Below are 10,462 nucleotides of genomic sequence, written 5' to 3'. Positions count from 1 at the left end.
TTTGCAACATTTGATAAATTGCTTGTGAAACTAGACTCAAATATGTTGTTATTTACAATAATGCCACTATTTTATTTTAACAAGCTAAAATTAAAAGTTCTTAGGGTTCTTATTCTTTTGTGGTTCTTATTTGAACATTTACCTATATATATATATATATATATATATATATATATATATATATATATATATATATATATATATATATATATATATATATACACACACACACACTAGCCGTTTACCCGCGCTAAGCGACGGGTGTGAATACTTTGTTACGACAGTTATTTCCATTCAGAAACATGTTATATTTTAAGGAGCGTACATTACTTTTTGACGAATCATTTTCTTTCGGTGTTTATTTGTCATTCAGAAATGTTCCTTTAAAAGTATGTTGCTATTTTAGATTAAATATAGAAGTATGTTGATGTATTTTGTTAAAAAAATAATATTTTGTAATGAACATTCTATTTGGAGAGTCTCATATAGTTTGGTTTTTGAATTGTTACCCTTTCGGCTAACGAAAAATATTTCATGGACGACAGACGACCTGCAGGGGGGTTGTTTCATATCAAAGAAAAATGTTGATAAATTGATAATTTGTTTTTGTTGATTAGTGTCCTTGCGTAATGAGGGCTTTATATATTTGCAACTTGTGTAATTTGTTTAGTTTTTTTATCAGTGTTAAGATCAAAATCTTAATGAAAAAAATTCAAAATACATTGCTATTATGAGTAAATATTAAAGTGCATTGTTTTAATTGGGTTTTTTTTTGCAAAATATATTTCCGTTTCTTATATTATATAGAGAACATACACACATTGGGAAAGCCAACACATGTGAAATTGGGCCAAGGGCAATATCGACCAACAGAGGGAAAGCCATCACACTTGTGTGTAGAGTAATGCAATACCAACCAGACCATCATATATTGCACTTTAGCATTTTTTTTAACATTCAGAACATGCAGTAAGAAATAAAACAACATTGGAGGTTACTCTCTCCCATTCGAGGGTAAAATGGTCTAGATTGCCCTTTAACGACCAAACCATGAAGCCAAAGGCCATATTGTCAATCATCACACCTTTTAAGCCACTATACTTATTCCAAACTACAATTGAACTCTACAAATTCTTAGGCAAACAATGATGAGAGTTTAATATCTTCAGACACAAACATGAATTGCCTACGTTATCTCTAGCTTGATCTTGATACAAAAACTTTAATTATATGTCTTGAGCTTTTGCAAACTGAAATAATACCTACATACATGTAGATGCAATAAATCCAAAATAGAATCAAGAACCAAAAAACTAAGCGATTATAAAAACACTTGTACAAAGAAGCCTTACAAGTGAATGTAGATAATATGCTATGTTCTTTAGCAGGTCGTTTGAAATCCTTATCAATAACCAATTTTTAATATGAATTCAAAATTTATAAAAATGGAATTATAAATAAACAATTAGCAGTTAAAAGTTTAAAGCATAAGCATTTATCTTAGACTGAGATACAAGAAGATGAGAGATACTTGAGAGTTAAGATTTGATACACTTGTCTGTATTATAATGAAAAAGCAAGAAAGTTAATATTAATGCACCAGGTTCATAAGCAGGACGTCGGGGTTGAAGTTGGGCTATTCCAAGGTCAGATTCCACATTATTTGCTCCATTTTTCCGGTCTTTAGCATCAACATACCTTGTCAAAGTATATATATATATATATATATATATATATATATATATATGCATAAATTTTTAAACATTTATTAAAACATGAGATATCCAGTAATAATATATTATGTGATAGAAAATTCCTACATGAAGCTAAAGCTTTCAGTCGAGAATCAAGGGTAGATGGATATTTCAAATTTATCGAATAATAGAGTCTAATATTGATAAAACCAAGGAGAGTTTGCATATAAAATCAAAATAATGTAAGTATGAGATGAAATCATGTAACTGATAAACAAATAGAAATAATTCATAACAAAGTTAAAAAATTGAATGCATCACAAACCTCATATAACTCCAAGAACGTAAACATCTTAAGGCATTACTTATTGAAGTGCGTAAGGAGTCAACCATGTGATTTTTCCCTTCATTGTGAGGAATCAACATCTTGAAGAATTACTTACCTGAAAGGCCAAATGTAGAAAAAATAAATATGTATGTGTCTGTGAACACATATCTGATGAAATTAACAACACCTTCAACTTTTTCTTCAACCACTTTTAGTCTATGACTCCATAAACAGATCTGATACATAAAAACTCATTGAGAGAGAGAGATAGAGAGATAGAGAGAGAGAGATGAAGGCCTTTGTGGTCGTGTTGATGACATACGGAAATACCTTTGTGTTAATGAAGTGAGAGAGGCATTGAATATTTGGTAAACTGGCAAGGGGAGTTAAACGATTACCTGCAATGCATGCATGTGAGATGATATTCCAGTAGAGGGCGACCACACTTGAAGGTGAGGGTATGAACAATAAAGAAGCATCGATTAGAAGCATTATTAGTGATTGATTGCACATACGAAGAAGAAAAACAAATATAAGCAATTAAAAAGAATCCTAAACATTGATCAATAGATAGAAAACTAAAAAGCGTGAATATGTAAAAATTATTGGAACAAAAACACAAAAGAACTAATAAAAACATAGATAAATTAGAATAAGACATTAAAAGAGATTTAGAGAAAAAAACATAAAAATCGAAGTTGAAATATGATGTGTAGATAATGAAGGTAAATGATGGTGGGTGATGTAAAATTCAAACCTAAGAGGCTAAGAATGCATTTCTTTAAAAAAAAAAAAAAAAAAAAAAAAAAAAAAAAAAAAAAAAAAAACTGGAAGCAAAAACATAAATATAGATGAAAACTAATTATCAGAATGATTTTTTGGATTTAGGATTCAATAGGAGGAACCGTTGTCTTCTCAAAGTGTTGACATTCAAAACCCCATAGAGCGACATCATTGATTCTTCTAGATCCAATTTGTAAACCTACATCTCATAAATAAAAGGAATTAAAAAGAAAATGAAATAAAAAAAATACCAAAAGTATGCTACTTGACCTCATAAATTAAACAAAAACATGAAAATAAGAACATTGCCCAAAAACTCAAACCTAGGAAATAGAAATCCATGAAACCTTGGAGGCATTGATGTTTATGTGAAGTATACTCGATTTGTACAACAATTCAAAATTAGGTTTCATAACAAAGACATCTGTGAGACATTGAGACTAAGTAAAAAACACAATTTTTTGATCTGGAAGAAAGAGTGTATGCAAGGAAGTGAGAAGCATCGAGTATCAATAAATTGCCTTGAATTAAATAAAAGCAAATTGGATCTTACAGAGGTCTTCAACAATTACCTTCTCTAGTATCGAATACTCGGCTTCAATGACAAATTGCAGAATGGTGGATTGCAAAATTAGGGAGGGTGTGAGATGAGCGAGGGCATTTGACAAGGTAAATACCAATACGGAGGAGGCAAATGCATCTCCTTTATCTGGACCGACCAAGAAAAAGCAAGATAGTGGTTTAGGGCATTTTTAGTGAGAGACGGAGAGGGAGAAAGATAGAGGATAAATATATTTGGGGTTTCAGATACAAAGAGATGGAATGGCTAGGGATTTTGAGAGACAAAAGACAAAAGTGGTGGGATCGCTACTCTTCCTCGTTGCTAGATGGTAGTAGCCATCGGTGGCTGTAAAGGTTGCTGATAACGACAATCAACAGTGGAGGCGGAGGTAGACGGTTAATCCACCGCCAACTCAATTGAAACCCAACACAACAGTCGGAGATTGACGGTTAATCTACCATCATCTCAATCGAAACCTACCACCACAGTTGGACCTTCAACAAAACATGACATCACAGTGAGCCATAGTCGAACACATTTACTCGAGCCACACATAGCCAGCTGTCGGAGAAGGGAGAATCGGTGGTCGTTGTGGTGTCGGGGGTTGGCGGCTGAAAAGGTTTCCGCTCTTCCCATTGAATTTTAAGGTGGAGAAGGGTGGTTTTGCGATGGTTATGATGAAAATCGACAACAACTTGGAGCTTGTTAGACATAGATTTATTGTTGTGGAGGATATAGGGCTTGGGATGTGGCTAGCATTAGTTTTTTTAAAAGGGGGATTTAGAGTCCAGATCCACCGATGTGGTTTGGGGATAACGTAGATGGTGGCAACGGTGTTCGTGGTAGGGAACCTGCAGGAAAACCACAAGCCTTATGTTAATATAAAACAACAAATCAACATGAAATCAAAGAAGCACACATCAAGGCGTTTCCCAATTCAACTGATTCAAGAAGTCTGAGATGTTATATAACTTTGATCTAACTGATTACCGATTCAAATTGTTGAAATTGAGTGGATCTTGGTTTAACTTGTTGACTGATTAACCATGACCGGATAAGATCTGACTGCATAAACTTGTGGTATATTATGTTTTAAGGGTTGTACACTGATTTGAACTTCAAAATAATCAATGATTATACACTCATCAAGTCTCTTTTTATAAAACCAGATCAAGGAAAGTAAAACATACTGGGAGGGTAATCAACTTGGCTTCATTGTGACCCATCATCTTAAAATCCAAGCTTCGATCGTATGTATTCCTCCATGTTCTCCACGAAAATCAGAGAGAGATAAAGAAAAAGCATGTAGGTGCAATGCCGACGAAAGTAAAAGATGCTATATAAAGTGTATTTGTTGACCGATTCTTTTGGCATGAGAAATACTTGTTCAACTTTGAACTCGTTCAACTACAGTAAAAACTAAAGATAAAAAGCTATAATTAAGGACTTGAATTTGAATGTGCGTATAACTTTCTTTGACTTTTTCAAATGTTGACCCAAAGATAGATATAAGCAGATAAACCATGGTTATTCTTATCTTGACTTTTTCAAATGTTGACCGAACTAAGATTCATGATTTGATAATGCATAAAATCATTGTACATGAAGCAATAAGGGCTTGTACCTCTTAATTTTCAGCCTTTGACCAAATATCTATATTAAGGTATAATATATATGAAAGACCCTAACTTTCGTACTAAAGACATTGTCACTCCAAAACATGCTACATGCATATTCATAAATAATATTTTACATTGATAATTTGATTACAAAGGACTGGATACAAACCGACTAAGTTTTAGTATATTACATAACTACTCAGGATATTATAATTTTTATACAAACATAAACCCAAATACAAAATTAATGTTATAAATATTCTAAACCTTCCAACAGTATACGACTATACTGTTTACTTATCTCCTGTAATTGTTAAACATTGAGAGGGGTAAGCGGTGACGCTTAGCGAGTTCAATAATAGATGCAATATAACGTTATGTCATATATATACTTTAATATGACAGAAGCAAAGGGGTACAAGGAACAACAAAGGCATATGTGAATCATGCGACAAACTTTCCATATCAATCAATAAGACATAACAATTTCAATACTTGATATACATCAATAACACTTCGGCCCAAATGGCACAGAATACATACACTTTCTGATTAAACATTTTGGTAGATTTCAGGCTTTCAGCCCTGTCTAACCTTCTGCCAATGCCATAGAATAGAAGTCATTCTCTTACGAGACATGCTCTACATGGCCAGAGGCTACATACCAATACCACTGTGAATCTAAGTCCTTTCACTGATCACATGGCCAAAGGTACAACTTTGCTATCAAAATAGCGGAAATAATAACACGATATGATAACACGGAAAAGCACATAGCACATATAACACATAACATACAATTGTTCCTATATATTGAACTCACCTTAATCAACTGAATAATGAAATGACAATTCAGACAGCACTTCGTTTCTAGGAATTAACTTTCTTTGATGAAACCGAGGATTTTAGTTAAAATCCGGACTTTACGCGGGCAGAGTTTCGATTGGAAAGATGATTTTCTCGGGAACTTCAGGGCGTCGGGACTTGCTTCGGTTTTAGGGATGATACCGGCACTTTAAGGGGGTTAAAAGTAGCTTGGAAGAGAGTAAAAAGTGAGAGAGAGTGAGAAATTGTAACCTAAAACCAGAGGGCTTCGATTCCTATTTATAGGTTGAATTTCGAGATTCACGACGTGAACCATGCTTGTTCACGTCGTAAGGTTTGATCCCGGTCATCCCCTAGGCTTGCCGTGTGTCTTCTAGGCTCGAAACGCGTCGTTCACTGAGTTCACATCGTGAACACTGTGTTCATGTCGTGAATACAGTCAAATTCTCAAAGTTTGTGCTCCGAACTTCAAAAATCCATATCTTTCGCATACGAGCTCCGTTTTCGGCTAGTTTTGAATTTATTTTTAATATTATATTAATATTATATTTTTAACGGGCCGAGACAGGAAAAGTTCGTTAAAATTTCATAACTTCATCATCTGACGTCCGTTTTCGTCTGTCTTTTTACCGTTGTACTACTATTAACGAGACCTTCGATTCTCATTTAGGTTGTGTCGGTTAAAAAATCACTCGATCTTTATTTCGAGTTTTTAGCTGTCTACTGCTATACCGAAACTTAGAAAAATCATAACTTCCTCATACGAAGTCAGATTTAGACGTTATTTTTATCAAAGTTATCGGTTTAACAAATACTATGACTTTCATTTAGATCATAAGGGCTGAAAAGTAGTTTATCGAAAACTCACTTTTTACGTCATACGGCGTCGTGTCGGTTTTGTCGCGGATCTTCGATTGGTCATAACTTCTTCGTTATAACTCGGATTTCGATGAGGTTTTTGCCTAAATGTTTCTAACGAGATTATTTACAACTTTCAATAATAAAATTGCACTTATTTCAAATTTTATATTTTCGTTAAAATTCAATATTTGCCTTTTGTTCGGAATCTCATAAGACTTCCAAAACATTCTGGATGATTCTAAACATAGTTTTACTTCATTTCTAGTAAAAACTATCCGTTAGAACTCAATACTCATAAGTATATAATATTTCATAATATTATTCACTTTTAAAATTACATAACACGATAACTGAACGTGTATGTTACAAATACCTCCTCATTTTGAGGATTTCGTCCCCGAAATCATAATGATAATAATGACTGGGAATATTTTGCTCTTATCTCATTCTTATTTTCATAATTATAATTTGGGCCTCGATGATGTTTCCACTTGTCGTGCACCAACTCCAAGAAATATGCACAAAGCATATTTTCTACTGTTTGGATTGTTCTGTCCGTCTGACCATCTCCTTCTTTAACTCTATTACTGAAATTTCGTCACTACACGATACATGGTTCTCTGAACCAATCAATTCACTTCACAGATATGTATTAGTCGGACTCGATTCTTTACGACCATTTAGGTCTGAACGAAAATCATCTTCTTAGTCATCACCGAAACGAAGGTAATGACATACTCGAACAAAAACAAAATCGATTTTCTAGCTTCTTGGTCACCTTGTGACATTACCTGATCCAAGTGTGAGTCCTGTGCTTCCAGTAGTATAGGCCTCTACTACTATTCACTCCCACTCATACTCGTCCCAAGTATTGTCTCGCAGTCCCCAAAATCTTATCTCCTAAAATCACAAAACGATTTAACACATACGAATGTGTCCAAATAATCTTAAAATTTCCCTAGACTTTACTAGGACTTATTCCATGCATATATTCAACATAATTGTGCTTCAACTCGGTTGGTGATGGAAACGCCAAACATTAAGACAACTTCAGAAATTACACCAACCGTTGTATCATCCCGCCAATCAAATGTGTACATTCGGATGTACCGTACTCCTCTATACGTACTGTTATTTTATTAGACGCATTCTAAAGGCAAGATACCATTCTTACGATATCTTCCGATAAGTATCATTCACTATCGTAAGCCTTCTCATTTCCTCCATTTACTCAGTTCACTATGAGTCTTCACCATGACGTTATGTTCACAAAAGCAGGCGTTCAGCATATCGGAACGAGAATATAGATAGAGGAAAGTTTTGACGTGTATTCCTCCTTATTACTCTAAAAAGTTACATGCCAGTTCTAATATCGTAATTAAACGTTTAGAATCCTAAGCACATAAAATTTCTAGATCCGGTCGGCAACAGACCATAGATCCAATCAAATAATAGCATATAAGGCATATAATGCTATAACATAAATCATTTAGCACATAAAAGCAATTTAGGCATCTAATCCTAAAGTAAGTTAGTGCTTGTGTCAACTCAGGTGTACTACCTAAAATATATTAGACACTCATCTCATAATCATCGCTTAGCATTCTAAGTTTAAGTCTAGAAATCCTACAAATTCCTAGTTCACTTAGACAAATTCTCTAAAAATTTTGAAGTAACTTAATATTTTAAAATACTAGGCTTTATGACTACCCAATACCCCACTTAAATCTTTCCTATGGTTTGTATCCATATACTTACAAATGACTCCGTTCATATATTGAACGTTAGACAGTTTAAGTCTAAATATCAATCTGTGATATTTAGTTCGCTTAAACTAGTGCTCTGATACCATGATTGAAAGACCCTAACTTTTGTACTAAAGACATTGTCACTCCAAAACATGCTACATGCATATTCATAAATAATATTTTACATTGATAATTTGATTACAAAGGATTGGATACAAACCGACTAAGTTTTAGTATATTACATAACTACTCAGGATATTATAATTTTTATACAAACATAAACCCAAATACAAAAGTAATATTATAACTATTCTAAACCTTCCAACAGTATACGACTATACTGTTTACTTATCTCCTGCAATTGTTAAACATTGAGAGGGGTAAGCGGTGACGCTTAGCGAGTTCAATAATAGATACAATATAACGTTATGTCATATATATACTTTAATATGGCAAAAGCAAAGGGGTACAAGGAACAACAAAGGCATATGTGAATCATGCGACAAACTTTCCATATCAATCAATAAGACATAACAATTTCAATACTTGATATACATCAATAACACTTCGGCCCCAATGGCACAGAAGACATACACTTTCTGATTAAACATTTTGGTAGATTTCAGGCTTTCAGCCCTTTCTAACCTTCTGCCAATGCCATAGAATAGAAGTCATTCCCTTACGAGACAGGCTTTACATGGCCAGAGGCTACATACCAATACCACTGTGAATCTAAGACCTTTCACTGATTACATGGCCAAAGGTACATCTTTGCTATCAAAATATCGGAAATAATAACACGAGATGATAACACGGAAAATCACATAGCACATATAACACATAACATACAATTTTTCCTATATATTGAACTCAACTTAATCAACCGAATAATGAAATGACGATTCGGATAACACTTCGTTTCTAGGAATTAACTTTCTTTGATGAAATCGAGGATTTTAGTTAAAATCCGGACTTTACGCGGGCAGATTTTCGACTGGAAAGATGATTTTCTTGGGAACTTCGGGGCGTCGGGACTTGCTTCGGGTTTTAGGGATGATACCGGGACTTTAGGGGGGTTAAAAGTAGCTTGGAAGAGAGTAAAAAGTGAGAGAGAGTGAGAAATTGTAACCTAAAACCGGAGGGCTTCGATTCCTATTTATAGGCTGAATTTCGAGATTCACGACGTGAACCATGCTTGTTCACGTCGTGAGGTTTGATCCCGGTCATCCCCTAGGCTTTCCGTGTGTCTTCTAGGCTCGAAACGCGTCGTTCACTGAGTTCACGTTGTGAACACTGTGTTCACGTCGTGAATACAGTCAAATTCTCGAAGTTTGTGCTCCGAACTTCAAAAATCCATATCTTTCGCATACGAGCTCCGTTTTTTACGTTCTTTATATCCACGCGTATGTGAGATTATGCTCTACATCTTTCATTTATACTCCGTCGGCTAGTTTTGACTTTATTTTTAATATTATATTAATATTATATTTTTAACAGGCCGAGATAGGAAAAGTTCGTTAAAATTTCATAACTTCATCATCTGACGTCCGTTTTCGTCTGTCTTTTTACCGTTGTACTACTATTAACGAGACCTTCGATTCTCGTTTAGGTTGTGTCGGCTAAAAAATCACTCGATCTTTATTTCGAGTTTTTAGCTATCTACTGCTATACCGAAACTTAGAAAAATCATAACTTCCTCATACGAAGTCAGATTTAGACGTTCTTTTTATGAAAGTTCTCGGTTTAACGAATACTATGACTTTAATTTAGATCATAAGGGCTAAAAAGTAGTTTATCGAAAACTCACTTTTTACGTCATACGGCGTCGTGTCGGTTCTGTCGCGGATCTTCAATTGGTCATAACTTCTTCGTTATAACTCGGATTTCGCCTAAATGTTTCTAACGAGATTCTTTACAACTTTCATAATAAAATTTTACTTATTTCAAATTTTATATTTTCGTTAAATTTCAATATTTGCCTTTTGTTCGGAATCTCATAAGACTTCCAAAACATTCTGGATGATTCTAAACATAGTTTTACT

Source organism: Lactuca virosa, chromosome 3 (assembly GCF_052849685.1).
Source record: "Lactuca virosa cultivar CGN04683 chromosome 3, Lactuca_virosa_CGN04683_v6, whole genome shotgun sequence".
NCBI classification, from domain to species: domain Eukaryota; kingdom Viridiplantae; phylum Streptophyta; class Magnoliopsida; order Asterales; family Asteraceae; genus Lactuca; species Lactuca virosa.
This window is presented reverse-complemented; position numbering follows the sequence as displayed.